This window comes from Sminthopsis crassicaudata, chromosome 3 (genome assembly GCF_048593235.1).
Source record: "Sminthopsis crassicaudata isolate SCR6 chromosome 3, ASM4859323v1, whole genome shotgun sequence".
NCBI lineage: Eukaryota > Metazoa > Chordata > Mammalia > Dasyuromorphia > Dasyuridae > Sminthopsis > Sminthopsis crassicaudata.
The window spans coordinates 468,091,938-468,106,475 of NC_133619.1; positions in this window are offsets into that span (position 1 = coordinate 468,091,938).

The window sequence follows — 14,538 nt, forward strand, 5'->3', positions numbered from 1 at the left end:
GTCACCTACTGAAAGGGACCCTAAAATCAAAACGCCAAGAAACATACTGGCCAAGTTCAAGGACCATAAGATGAAGGAAAAATACTGGAAACTGTTAGAAAAAGCAATTCATATATGGAGGAGCCACAATAAGGATAACCCAGGATCTAGCAGCATCCCCATTAAAGGAACAAAGAGCCTGGAATATGATACTACAAAAGGCTAAGGAACTTGGTATGCAGCCAAGAATAACTTACCCAGTAAAAATGAGCATCCTTTTCCAGGGAAGAAGATGGACATTTAACAAAATAACTGAATTCCATCTATTCTTGATGAAAAAACCAAATCTACACAAAATGTTTGATCTTCAAATACAGAACTCAAGAGATTTCTAAAAAGGTAAAAAGAAATCTTGAGAACTATATTTCTTCCATAAAGATATGTAAAGAACACAGGTATAATTTGTCTTAGAAACTAGAGGTGGAAAGGAAATTATATCATAAAAAAGGGTAAAGTGGTGGTACTACATCTCATGAAGAGGCAAAGGTAGCCTATTATATCTGAGAGAAAGAAAGGAGGGGGATGAACATGGAGTGTATCAATAGACATATTTGATTTATGGTGAAACTTCTTCCACTTCATTGAAAAGTGAGAGGGAAGGAGTAAGCTAAGGGGAAGGGAATACAGAAATTATGAGGAAAAGGGGGAAAATAGGAAGAGACACTTTAAGGTGGGAGAGGGATACTAAAAAGGGAGGGCTGTGAAAAACAAGTGGTGCTCACAAGTTTAATACCAGGGAGGGGGGTAAGAGGGAAGGAAAGGAGAAAAACATAAGCAGAGGTTAACAGGATGACAAGCAATATCGAATTAGTCATTCTAACCATAAATGTGAATGGGGTAAACTCCCCCATAAAGAAGAAATAGTTAGCAGACTGGATTAAAAGCTAGAATCCTACTATATGTTGTTTACAGGAAACACACCTGAAACAGGGTGACACATTCAAAATAAAAATAAAAGGGTGGAGCAGAATCTATTATGCTTTAGGTGAAGCCAAAAAAACAGGGGTAGCCATCCTCATCTCAGATCAAGCAAAAACAAAAAGTGATCTAATTAAAAGAGATAAGGAAGGGCATTATATCTTGCTAAAGGGTAGCATAGATAATGAAGCAGTATCAATATTAAACATATACACACCAAGTGGTGCAGCATCTAAATTCTTAAAAGAAAAATTAAGAGAGCTGCAAAAAGAAATAGACAGCAAAACTATAATATTGGGAGATCTCAACTTTGCACTCTCAGAATTAGATAAAACAAACCACAAAATAAATAAGAAAGAAGTCAAAGAGATAAAAAGAATACTAGAAAAGTTTGATATGATAAATCTTTGGCGAAAGCTAAATGGAGACAGAAATCAGTACACTTTCTTCTCAGTAGTTCATGGAACTTATACAAAATTGATCATATACTAGGATATAAAAACCTTAAAATCAAATGCAGTAAGGCAGAAATAGTAAATGCATCCTTTTCAGACCACAATGCAATGAAAATTATATTCAATAAAAAGCCAGGGGAAAATAGACTAAAAATAATTGGAAATTAAATAATCTCATACTAAAGGATGATTGGGTGAAATAGCAAATTATAGACATAATTAATAACTTCACCCAAGAAAATGACAAATGACAATAATGAGACATCACACCAAAATGTGTGGGATACAGCCAAAACTGTAATAAGGGGAAGTTTTATATCTCTACAGGCCTACTTGCATAAAATAGAGAAAGAGAATTCAACGAATTGGGCTTACAACTAAAAATGCTAGAAAAGGAACAAATTAAAAAACCCCCAGACAAACATGAAACTTGAAATTCTAAAAATAAAAGGTGAGATTAATAAAATTGAAAGTAAAAAAACTATTGAATTAATTAATAAAACTAAGAGTTGGTTCTATGAAAAAACCAACAAAATAGACAAACCCTTAGTAAATCTGATTTAAAAAAGGAAAGAGGAAAAGCAAATTGATAGTCTTAAAAATGAAAAGGGAGAACTCATCACTAATGAAGAGGAAATTAGAACAATAGTCAGGAGCTACTTTGCCCAACTTTATGCCAATAAATTCGATAACTTAAATGAAATGGAAGAATACCTTCAAAAATATAGCTTGCCCAGATTAACAGAGGAAGAAACAAATAGTCTAAATAGCCCCATTTCAGAAAAAGAAATAGAACAAGCTATTAACCAACTCCCTAAGAAAAAATCCCCAGGACCAGATGGATTTAAATGTGAATTCTACGAAAGACTCTGCTAAAAAGCTACTAGAAATAATTCAGAACTTTAGCAAAGTTGCAGGATACAAAATAAATCCACATAAATCCTCAGCATTTTTATAGATTACCAACAGAATTCAACAGCAAGAGATACAAAGAGAAATTCCATTCAAAATAACAGTCGATAGTATAAAATATTTGGGAATATATTTATGAAAGGAAAGTCAGGAATTATATGAGCAAAATTACAAAACAGTTGCCACAAAAATACAGTCAGATTTAAATAATTGGAAAGACATTAAGTGCTCTTGGATAGGGTGAGCAAATATAATCAAGATGACAATACTCCCTAAACTAATCTATTTATTTAGTTCTATACAAATCAGACTCCCAAAAAACTATTTTAATGACCTAGAAAAAATAACAACAAAATTTATATGGAAGAACAAAATACTGAGAATTTCAAGGGAAGTAATGAAAAAAAAATCAAATGAAGGTGGCCTAGCTGAACCTGATCTAGAACTATATTATAAAGCAGCGGTCTCCACTACCATTTGGTATTGGTTAAGAAATAGACTAGTTGATCAGTGGAATAGGTTAGGTTCACAGGACAAGATAGTGAATAAAAATAGCAATCTAGTGTTTGACAAACTCAAAGATCCCAACTTTTGGGATAAGAATTCATTATTTGACAAAAACTGTTGGGAAAACTGGAAATTAGTATGGCAGAAACTAGGCATGGACCCACACTTAACACCACATACTAAAATAATATCAAAATGGGTATAAGATATTATAAAAGATACATGTGATTTCACTCCATCTTTGTTTTGATTTGTTTTGTTTTTCCTTAAAGATGAGTTGCTGTTTTATTCATCAAGATCAGTCACAAGACAAAAAAAATTAACATCTGCCTTTATATATGACCTCCATTCCTTTAAAAAAATATTCCCAAGTTGAAAAAAAGTCTCATTATTATTTACCAGCAGCAAACCAGACTGAGTTCCTGGCTCTTTCTGGAGATCTACTTAAAATATCAGAAAGACCATGATTTGGGATTGAAAGTGATGCCATAAATGAGGGAGAGGGCTTTCTTTAACATAGACCCAGCATCACTGTTCTTTCAGAAAACAATTTAACTGAAAGTTAAGAATTTTATTTTTTATTATTATAGCTTTTTATTTACAAAACATATGCATGGGTAATTTTTCAACACTGACTATTGCAAAACATTGTGTTCCAACTTTCCCCCTCTTTCCCCCACTCCCTCCCCTAGATGGCAGGTAGTCCAATACATGTTAAATATATTAAAATATATGTTAAAAACAATATATGTATACATATTTATACAATTATCTTGAACAAAAAAAAAACTGAGAAGAAAACAAAAATGCAAGCAAACAATAACAGAAAGAGTGGAAATACTATGTTGTGATCCACACTCATTTCCCATAGTTCTCTCTCTGGGTGTAGCGGATTCTCTTCTTTACTGAACAATTGGAACCAGTTTGAATCATCTCATTGTTGAAAAGAGCTACATCCATTAGAGTTGATCATCATATAGTCTTCTTGCTGCCATGTACAACAATCTCCTGGTTCTACTCATTTCACTTAGCATCAATTCAAATAAGTCTCTCCATGCCTCTCTGAAATCATCCTGTTGATTATTTCTTTCATATACCATAAATTTATTCAGCCATTCTCCAACTCATGGGATTCCATTCATTTTCCAGTTTCTTGTCACTACAAAAAGGGATGCTACAAACATTTTGGCACATACAGGTCCCTTTCCCCTTCTTTAAGATCTCTTTGGGATATAAACCTAGCAGTAACACTCCTGGATCAAAGGGTATGCACAGTCTGATAACTTTTTGGGCATAATTCCAGATTGCTCTCCAGAATGGCTGGATCCATTCATAGTTCCACCAACAAGTCTCAGTGTCCCAGTTTTCCCACGTCCCCTCCAACATTCATCATTATCTTTTGCTGTCATCTTAGCCAATCTGAGAGGTGTGTAGTGGTATCTCAGAGTTGTCTTAATTTGCTTTTCTCTGGTCAATAGTGATTTGAAGCACCTTTTCATATCACTAGAAATAGTTTCAATTTCTTCATCTTAAAATTATCTGTTTATATCCTTTGACCATTTATCAGTTGGAAAATGGCTTGATTTTTTTAATAAATTTGAGTCAGTTCTCTATATAATTTGGAAATCAGAACCTTTTGAATGTAAAAAATGTTTTGCCAGTTTATTGCTTCCTTTCTAAACTTGTCTGCATTAGTTTTGTTTGTACAAAAACTTTTTTAACGTGATATAATCAACATTATTTGTTTTGTGATCAGTAATGATCTCTAGTACTTCTTTGGTCACAAATTCCTTCCTCCTCCACAGGTCTGAGAGGTAAAATATCCTATGTTCTTCTAATTTATTTATATTCTCATTCTTTATGCCTAGATCATGAACCCCTTTTGACCTTATCTTGGTATACAGTGTTAAGTGTGGGTCAATGCCTAGTTTCTGCCATACTAGTTTCCAATTTTCCCAGCAATATTTGTCAAATAGTGAATTCTTATCCCAAAGCTGAGATTTTTGGGTTTCTCAAACACTAGATTGCTATAGTTGTTGACTATTTTGTCCAGTGAAACTAACATATTTCACTCATCAATTAGTCTATTTCTTGGCCAGTACCAAATGGTTTTGATGACTGCTGCTTTATAATATAGTTTCAGATGTGGTGCAATTAGGCCACCTTCATTTGATTTTTTTTTTCATTAGTTCCATTGAAATTCTTGACCTTTTTTTCTTCCAGATTAATTTTGTTGTTATGTTTTTCTAGGTCAGTAAAATGGTTTCTTGGGAGTTTGATTGGTGCTGTGCTTGCCTGCCTGCACTTGGCCTCCTCCAGTGCCCAATCAAAACAGACCTTTTCTGGTGATATTTGGAATTATTTTTTTACTGGTAATTTTCTCCACTCCCAATATTAGTAGATTCTGCCAGTCCAGCACTATTTCAGAGGCTAAATTTCAGAGGGTAGTAGGAGAGCTCAGAAAGAAATGTGTGTCCTCTCTGCCATCTTTCCTCCACCCAAAAAGTTAAAAAAAATTTAAAGAACTATAGACAAGAAATGAATTGCCCCCTTACAAAATAAAAAATAAAAACTTCTCTGGGAGTATAGCATGATGGGAGAACATAGATGGAGACTAGAGGGGCAGAAAGTTAGAATACAGAAGCTAAAGACTTTTTTATAATTATAAACACTGAAAAGTGAACATTATTTTCAAAATTTGGATGAACACAAGAAAACTCAGAGGGAATGGATTGAAACTCAGTCAGTAATACTAGAAATAGAACACATGGATTATGGCAAGATCAAGGGAATCATCATCTCTGTGTAGCTAAAGTCAAGGAGAGAGAAGTAAGAAATAGGAATTTCCAGTTTTCATAATGGTCTTCTAACACTATACAGATTAGTTTCCATTTGTCTGACATTGGAGAATTCTATGTACAATAACAGCTAGTATAATTAAATTAAATTATTGTTTGTCTACCTAAATAATGAATAATGGAGAAGTAATTAGCCCAAATTATGCCTGGAGAAAATTGAATATTAAGTGAGTACTCATTTGGAGGATAGGAAGTATTACTGAGTGAATGAGGGACCTATGGAGCATGGAAAAGGGTCCTAAGAAGTGTGTGTGTGTGTGTGTGTGTGTGTGTGTATGTGTGTTTGGGGGAGGATGAGAGGTTGAATTAGGAAGGGGAAAGCCAATCCTCTATAGTCCTTTTTTATACATAATGGTCAGTGGATAGTGGGGTCAGTGGTGGGAGTAGAAAAGGTACATTCTAGAGATGTATATATTTCCTCACCTGCACTACAGTGGCACCCTAAGCCAATGGTCTTTTTGCACAATGTAGATTCTAGTTCAGTTAAATGGTTGTTTTCAAGTTATTCCCAGGTTGTCATTCAGCTAAAATTATGATTTGATTTCTAATAGTAGTGACATTTATATAGCTCATGGAGTATTAAAGGTACAAAAGGTACAAAATATAAATTCATTATTAATTTTAAAATATAATTTTCAGTTCCAGAATTTCTCCCTCCTTCTACCCATTCTCAATCCTTTGGGAAGACTCATTTTCTCATTTTATCCATAAAATAACTTTATGAGGTAGTTCTAACTATAAATGGGGAAACAGAGGTTCATGCTTATATGGCTTCCCTATTATTACCCATCAGTCTGGTAGGTAAAGTCCAAATCCAGTTCTTTTCTAACCCCAAGTCCAGCATTATATCTAGCACCTTACCACCCTTTCTAAATAAGTGATCCATATTCACTCTGCAGAAAGTTACCTAATAGTTGCTAAGCACTAAGGGGCTAAAATTTCTGGGCAAGCCCATAGTACCATGCCTGTAAGAAAACAATGATGTCTTCTTGATAATTACAAAGCAATTAAGGCAATTAGTGTGATTCAGTGCACAATGTTCTTCACTATCTACATTGACTGACAAGGATATTCAAAAATTTAAATCTCCAAAAAATTTCTGAACCAGCTTCACCCCCAACCCCCAACACAAAAGTTGTAGCCAGATGCTCTAGTATGCCAAGCATACTGTCTGTGCTTCTGGCATCCAGTAACTAATCTTGGCAAAGAAAAATACTCAACAAATAGTGGTAGCCTTTAGATTTTATTGTACTAAGGATAATGATTTTTTTTCTTTGAGCATTGTGATGTCTATTTTTTCATGCATGATGAGAAAAATGATTCTACAAAACTTTGATTGCAAAGAATAGCATGATGCTCCAAAAATCTGCCCATAATCTAGACATTTTAAATTGTTTTATTCCCATTGCTAGAATGTACTCTGGAGTAAGGAGACTGACTCACCTCATGCTTTGGACCTTTTGTGTGATCTCATTTAATTTTAAGCCATTTCACTTCATGGACTTCAGTTTCTTCCTCAATAAAATGAGAGGTTGCACTAAGTGGCTTCTGAAATCCCTTTCTGCTGTAAATCTGTGATCCCATAAAGTATACTCAACATTAAACTTTTCACACTATTATATCATCATTCACTAAATATAGTATCATCAACTACTTCCTCCACCAATGAAGCTTCACAGCACATTCATGCTTAATGTTTAGATTTAATGGGCAAGAAGCAAATTAGTTAACATATGTAAAGCACTTTGTAAATATTTAAACACTTATGTCAGTGCTATTTTTAGCATTAAACGGAATCAAAGCTATTGTTTTTCTCATTATTACCAACATCATCATCATTATTATTTTAGTTTTCTTGTCCTTGTATTTTTGTCTTATCATTGTTATTGTTGATCATCCTTCATTCTTGAAGAGGGCCAATGATATCAGAAAAGTAGCATCTTAGTTAATTTGTATCTGAGATACAAAATCTTTAAGTGACTTGCTCAGGATCAAACAACTATCCCAGATGGAATATGAACTTTGATTCTGAATCCAGTACTCTATTTACTATTCTTTTTTCCTTCTACTAAAATAATATATGAGAAACCTTTTGAAAAAGAAAATATTTTGTAAATATAAATGTAATTGGGGTACTACCATTGTGTTCTCAATTCTGAGGCAATTTGTTAGGGACCTAACCTGCTCCTCAAAGTGTTTGATGGCTGGAATGGAGGAACCTATTCTCCTTTTCAGAGTATGCACAGATAGTCTTTACCAAAGGGTAAAAAAAGCTTTATCGTTAGCCATCAAGCTATCATAATAGCTAGCTTTAAAGTTTTTTAGGTTTTAAGGTTTATTTAAAAAGTTTGTAAAGTGTTTTACAGATATGACTTCATTTTGCGTAAGTGTTCATACAAAGAGCATTAACTCTTTAATTAATTTCTCTTTTCTGGTGAATTAAGCAACTCATTCTCTTAATAGGGGCCCCAGATTCTCCACCCTTCCAGGGAACTTTGTAACCTGGAACATATGTCACCAGCATTCCTTCTGATCCTGCTTTCTTGTTCATAGGGAAAAGAGGATTAGAGATAGAATGACCTTGTTAGCTTTGAAAGGTCAGAAGATCCAGCAGTCATTTGTTACACTACAGAAATGTTTGCTTAAGTCAAGTGATGATTCTGTCCTGCAACTGAAGGCCTATATCTGGCAAGCAAGAAGGGAATTTGTTCATTGGTTAGGTCACACTATGTATGGCATTAGATTAATGAGTAAAATACTTTGTGGTGGCCATTTTAATTTTAAAGAAGTATCTCTAAAGACAGAGGTGATAGAAGTAAGAATATGGCTGGTTCAAATAGATGTATTCATACTTCTCATTATAACTTGTCAATAAATAACACTTTATAAAAGTTCATCAAAATTAATTGATATTGAGAAGAAATAACATGGTAATCAATGGTATTTTGTGGTAGAAATATTAATTTACAAAATGATATTGGAGGGAACATGCTGGAATAGCAGTTTGAGCCAATAACATTAGAACACCACAACTTTTCAGGGGCATCCCTAAAAATTTGAGTTTGAATGTGAATTGGAATGAGGACACACAATTTATGTGGGATACTTAGTATTATTTTTTTTTAAAGGATATTCATTTTATTTATTTTTTATATCTTTTTTTCATGAAGCAATTGCTGTTAGGTGACTTGCCAAGGGTCATATAACTAGAAAATATTAAGTGTTTAAGGCTAGATTGGAACTCAGGCCCTCCTGATTCCAGGGCCAGCACTCTATCTGTTGTGCCATTTAGATGCCCCTAGAAGAACAATTGTAACAATTAAAAATCAAAATTTTGGATATGCCATAGTACTTCACAGTAACTTACATAACTTACATTATAAATGAAAGGCATTTTAGAGTGTATGACCATTTCTGCCTAAAAGCATTTATTACACATTTCATTTGTATTGTTTGTTTTTTGAGTTTCATACCAATGCATCCCTATACACAGCAGATGTCTGTGTTTGTAAGAGCAATTCTACTCATACTGCATGCATGATGTATTTATTCCAGCAATTTGGAAAAAAAGTTCCTTAGCCTTTTAGACTAATATCTTTGGATATCATGTCATTTCTCTCTTCAGAAAAGATGCTTTAAAATGGTGGTAGGAATGGTTTTGCCAAAAGTTAATTGCCCATAGAAACTCCCCACAGTTTATGTTTCTCCTTAGGCAATTTGGTACTTATTCTCTAGCTCAAAATAATGCAGAACATCACAAATTTCTTTTCTTTGAAATGAGTTCAATCCAAATTCTTAACATGCCCAAATTAGAATTTAGAGAAGTATAGAATTAGTACCAGTATCTACCAGAGTATACACAAACTTTTGGATTAGTTATTGATAGTATTGTCAAAAAGGCACAGTAAGGATAACTATCTTTTTGTTAATTTATTTTTTGTGGTTATAAATCTATACTACTTTGAAAATACACATTTCTTTATGAATCATGTTGAGAGAGAAAAATCAAAACAAAAGGGGGAAAAAAACACTGGTGAGAAAAAAAAAAACAGAAGAAAGAAGTGAACATACCATGTGTTGATTTACTTTCAATCTCCATAGTTCTCTTTCTGTATGCAGATGGTGTTTTCTATCCAAAGTTTATTGGGATTTTCTTGGTTGACTGAATCACTAAAAAAAAAAAACTAGTTTGATAATTGCACATTCCTGTTACTGTGTACAATGTATTTCTGGTTCTGTTTATTTCACTCAGCATCAATGCGTGTAAATCTTTCCAGACCTTTCTAAAATAAGCTTGTTCATCATTTTTATAGAACAATAATATTCCATTAACTTCATAAACCACAAGTTATTCAAATATCCACCAACTGATGGACATCTCATTTTCCTATTCTTTGTTACCAGCACATTTTTGCATATGTGGGTCTTTTTTCCCTCTTTTATAATTTCCTTGCAATACAGACCTGGTAGTGCCACTGCTGGATCAAAGAGTATGCACAGTTTTTTAATTAACTTTTTTATTTTCAAAATCCATGCATAGATAGTTTCTAACATTCATCCTTGCAAAGCCTTGTGTTCGATTTTTTTTCTCCCTCTTTTCACCTCATCCTCTCCCTTAGACAGCAAGTAATCCAATATATGTTAAATAAGCAATTCTACAAGGTAGAGACCATCCAATTTTTTTCACAATTCCTGTTGCTAGAGTAAGCTACCATGATTTAAAACAAACAAAATGCCATCTCTTCATGTATCTATTTAAAAGTCAACTCTTATGAAGTGCAGATATGACATTGCTCTAACATGTGTTACTACCATGGGAAGACCACCAACCTCTCCATTATTTTTACCCATTTTCTTCCCTCCTTTGTCATCTACATGGCCATTGTCTTTTTGTCCGAGGGCTATTCTCTCATTATTTTCATCTCTTCACAACTATAAATCCCAGGGTCTTTGTGTCCAGCTAGTACCTTAGCAGAGGTTATTATAAATGTAATATCACTATATTTTAGGAAATATTAATGTTTCAAATAAAAAAAGATCATATATTTGATCTCACACAAAGTAAAAAGAATTAGGAAAATTATTTATATCATAATGAATATATCAATATAAATGGAAATAATTATTTAAAAAAAAGAACCAATTGAAGCTGAATTTTTTGCAATTATAATAATCAAACTTGGCCCCAGAGAAGAGATATGGGAAAACATACCTTTCTGATTCTTTGCAAAGGTAGAAAATTGTGAACATGGAATACTGAATATAAGAGAGAGGAAGAGAATAAGCATTTATTTAGTGACTTCTATGTGCTACAGACTTTACAAATACCTAGTTCTTACAACAATCCTGAGAGAATAGGTGTTGTTATTAACCCATTTTATAGTTAAGGAACTGAAGAAGAAGCAGTTAAATAACTTGGTTTGATGTAATGTTCTCTTCTCTAAAGTATAATTTTCTCTGGGAGCAGGTTTCTTGGGGGCCTTCTGAAGGCAGCCTTCGTTTTGGGATGAGTAATCATCCCAAATTCACTCAGGAGTTAAAAGTCCATATCCTTTGTTGTCTCTTCCGAAATCTTATCTCCTTCACTTGGGGCTTTGCTAGTTTTTTGGAGGCATTCTGGATCTTGGTTTCAGTGTTCTCCACAGGACAGCCTGCCACCACTTCTCTGTCTTCCTCAGTTCGGCCCGACTGTCATCTCTGGCTTGTGAATCTCTCAAAGTCAATCTTGGTTAAAGCTCCTAGCTTATATATGCTCTCTTAAAGATGTGAATCTTGTGGAACTGTAGTAAGTACTAAGTACATCTAGAGAACTGTTAAGTACCCTGTTAAACAACCATTGTCTCTATCAATTCCACTGACTTAGCACTTTGTAAGAATTCTAATAGCTAGGATCATACTATTAGTTGATGTCTGGGATCAAATTTCAAATTAGGCCTTTCTGATTCTAGGAAAAAAACTTTCTAGCTACTTCACCATCTATCTGCCTGTAGGTAATATCATGAATATTTTTTAAAAATTCACTCAAGATCTGGCTGCCTCCACATTAAAGGATCAAAGGGCCTGGAATCTGATATTCCAAAAGACAAAAGAACTTGGAACGCAGCTAAGAATAAACTACACAGCTAAGCTGAGCATTTTCTTCTATGAAAGAAGATTTAATGAAATAGATGAATTCCATTTGTTTCTAAGGAAAAAAAACAGATCTAAACAAAAAATTTGATCTTCAGCCATAGGACTCAAGAGAAGCAGAAAAAGGTAAAAGGAACTCTTGATAACGGTATTTCTGTTATGGATGTACATAAATACCATCTGTATAATTTGATTTTACAGATATAACATAAATAAGAAGTAGAAATGGAAAGGGGTTAATGTCAGAAAAAGGGAAAAGGAGAGAAAAAAAAAAAGGAAACTACATCCCATGAAGAGGCAAAGGAAAACTATCATATCTAAGGAAATTTAGAGAGGGGGAGGAACATTGTGTGAATCTTACTCTCATCAGAGTTGCCTCAAAGACAAAATAATTGACATATTTGTTTTAAGAGAATCTTCTCTCGCCTTATTAAAAAAGTGAGAGAGAAAAATGGAAAAAGAAAAGAGTAATAAGGGAACAGTACAAGAAAGGGAAAGGGATTCAAAGAGAGGAGGGAGGGATCCTAAAGACGGAGAGCTGTGTTATGCAAGTGGGGCCCATAAGTTTTGGGGAAGGGGGTAAGGGAGGGCAAGAAAAAGAAAAGCATAATCTGAGGATAATAAGATTCCAGGAAATACAGAATTGGTAATTTTAACCATAAATGTAATGGTATGAACTCTCCCATAAAGTGGAGACAGATAGCAGACTGGATCAAAAGTCAGAACCCTACAATATGTTGTTTACAAGAAACACATTTAAAGCAGGGAGATACATACTGAGTAAAGGTAAAAGGCTGGAGCAGAATCTATTATGCTTCAGGTGAAGTAAAAAAAAAAGCAGAGGTAGCCATCCTTATCTCAGATCAAGCAAAAGCAAAAATCGATATAATTAAAAGAATTAAGGAAGGAAACTATATCTTGCTAAAGGGTAGCATAGACAATGAAGCAATATCAATACTAAACATATATGCACCAAGTGGTTTAGCAACAAATTTCCTAAAGGAGAAGTTAAGAGAGTTGCAAGAAGAAATAGACAGCAAAATTATAATAGTGGGAGTTCTCAACCTTTCACTATCAGAATTAGATAAATCAAACCACAAAGAAAATAAGAAAGAAATTAAATAGGTAAACAGAATATTAGAAAAATTAGGTATGATAAATATTTGGAAAAAACTGAATGGTGACAGAAAGGAGTATACTTTCTTCTCAGCAGTTCATGGAACCTATATAAAAATTGACCATATATTAGGACATAAAGATCTCAAAATTAAATGCAGGAAGGCAGAAATATTAAGTGCTTTCTTTTCAGATCACAATGCAATAAAAACTACATTCAATAAAAAGTTATGGGTAAATATACCAAAAAGTAATTGGAAACTAAATAATCTCATTTTAAAGAATGATTGGGTGAAACAGCAAATTATAGACACAATTAATAATTTCACTCAAGAGAATGACAATGTTGAGACATCATACCAAAATTTGTGGGATGCAGCCAAAGCAGTAATAAGAGGAAATTTTATATCTTTAAAGGCTTTCTTGAATAAAATAAAGAGAAGATCAATGAACTGGCCTTGTAACTTTAAAAAGCTAGAAAAAGAGAAAATTTAAAATCCCCAATCAAATACTAAACTTGAAATTCTAAAATTTAAAGGAGAAATTAATAATATTGAAAGTTTAAAAAGTTATTGAATTAACAAATAAAACTAAGAGTTGGTTTTATGAAAAAAACAATAAAATAGATAAACCTTTGGTAAATCTGATTAGAAAAAGCAAAGAGGAAAATCAAATTGTTAGTCTTAAAAATGAAAAGGGAGAACTTTCCACCAATGAAGAAGAAATTAGACCAATAATAAAGAGTCACTTTGCCCAACTTTATGCCAATAAATTTGATAACCTAAGTGAAATGGATGACTATCTCCAAAAATATAGGCTTCCCATATTAATAGAGGAGAAAGTTAATTGCTTAAATAGTCCCATTTCAGAAAAAGAAATAGAACAAGCTATTAATAACTCCCTAAGAAAAAAATCCCTAGGACCAGATGGATTTACATGTGAATTCTATTAAACATTTAAACAACAATTAGCCCCAATGCTATGAAAAAATATGGAATGAAGGAATCCTACCAAATTCCTTTTATGATGCAAAAATTACATCTCAGACCTGTGGAAGAGGAAGGAATTTATGACCAAAGAAGAACTAGAGATCATTATTGATCATAAAATATAAAATTTTGATTATATCAAATTGAAAAGTTTCTGTACAAACAAAACTAATGCAGACAAGATTAGAAGTGAAACAATAAACTGGGAAAACATTTTTGCAAGGATTCTGATAAAGGCCTCATTTTCAAAATATATCGATAATTGACTCTAATCATAAGAAATCAAGCCATTCTCCAATTGATAAATGTTCAAAGGATATGAATAGACAATTCTCAGATGAAGAAATTGAAACTATTTCTAGCCATATGAAAAGATGCTCCAACTTAATCAGAGAAATGCAAATTAAGACAACTCTGAGATACTACTACATACCTGTTAGGTTGGCTAGAATGACAGGAAAAGAAATGCAGAATATTGGAGGGGATGTGGGAAAACTGGCACATTGATACATTGTTGGTGGAATTGTGATTATATCTGGGAGAGCAATTTGGAACTATGCTCAAAAAGTTGTCAAACTGTGCATACCTTTTGATCCAGCAGTGTTACTACTGGGC